Source organism: Octopus bimaculoides, chromosome 17 (assembly GCF_001194135.2).
Source record: "Octopus bimaculoides isolate UCB-OBI-ISO-001 chromosome 17, ASM119413v2, whole genome shotgun sequence".
In the NCBI taxonomy this organism is placed as follows: domain Eukaryota; kingdom Metazoa; phylum Mollusca; class Cephalopoda; order Octopoda; family Octopodidae; genus Octopus; species Octopus bimaculoides.
In genome coordinates this window covers 46,112,852-46,113,563 of record NC_068997.1, presented here as the reverse complement: position 1 = coordinate 46,113,563, position 712 = coordinate 46,112,852, and the positions used below count along the sequence as shown (strand labels likewise).

At 34.1% G+C, this 712-nt stretch overlaps 1 protein-coding gene across 2 annotated transcripts in view; it reads left to right on the top strand.

The window, feature by feature from the left end:
- LOC106879424 (SAFB-like transcription modulator) overlaps nucleotides 1-712 on the top strand; it is a 63,492-nt gene that overhangs the window by 13,925 nt on the left and 48,855 nt on the right. The window lies entirely within an intron of this gene.

Below are 712 nucleotides of genomic sequence, written 5' to 3'. Positions count from 1 at the left end.
AAGTCAGATGTTAAATGATTACCAAATTACTGACGCATTCTCCACAGGAACAGATTAACCAATATCAAGAAGCCAAGTTATCTGTTTTGTTGAAGATGGCAACTACAATTGAAGCGGAGGAGGAGAAGGAGGAGGGATCCCGAAGTTCCCAAGAATAAAATAACAGGACTTAGTCGATGTTAGATAATAAATGATTTTGACAAGATACAAATTGGAAGATGTTTGGAAAGCATGAAGACTGAGTTTAAGATTCCTGTATTCCAGCCATGTTCCTGCTAAATTAGCAGTTAATGTTTAGGGAGTTCCACATTTCTTGCTGACCTCTTTTTAGTTTCATGAAGACTATAGTCCCTTGTGTTTTTGTACATTTTTCTTCATGAGTGTTGGTCATATGCTGCTGATGTGTAGTGTCAATTGTTAGCTAGTTTAGGTAATCCATTTATTGTCTTCACCAGTATCTTCATTTGAAGTTAGTGTCTTTTGTATTCATTTATTCCTGAAAAGGGATAATAAATAACTCTCACAAAATCACGTTTTTCAGCAGGTAAGCTTCTTTCATCATTACGCTTTCCCCCTTTATGCATTAGTAACTTTTTTTATAGAAGTATTCACATAATATATAATGTGTAGAACACCTCTGCTTTGTTTAATGTTAGTTATGTTGTTACATCATTCTTTATCCCTTACAAAATAAACATGTCTTAAAGATGTG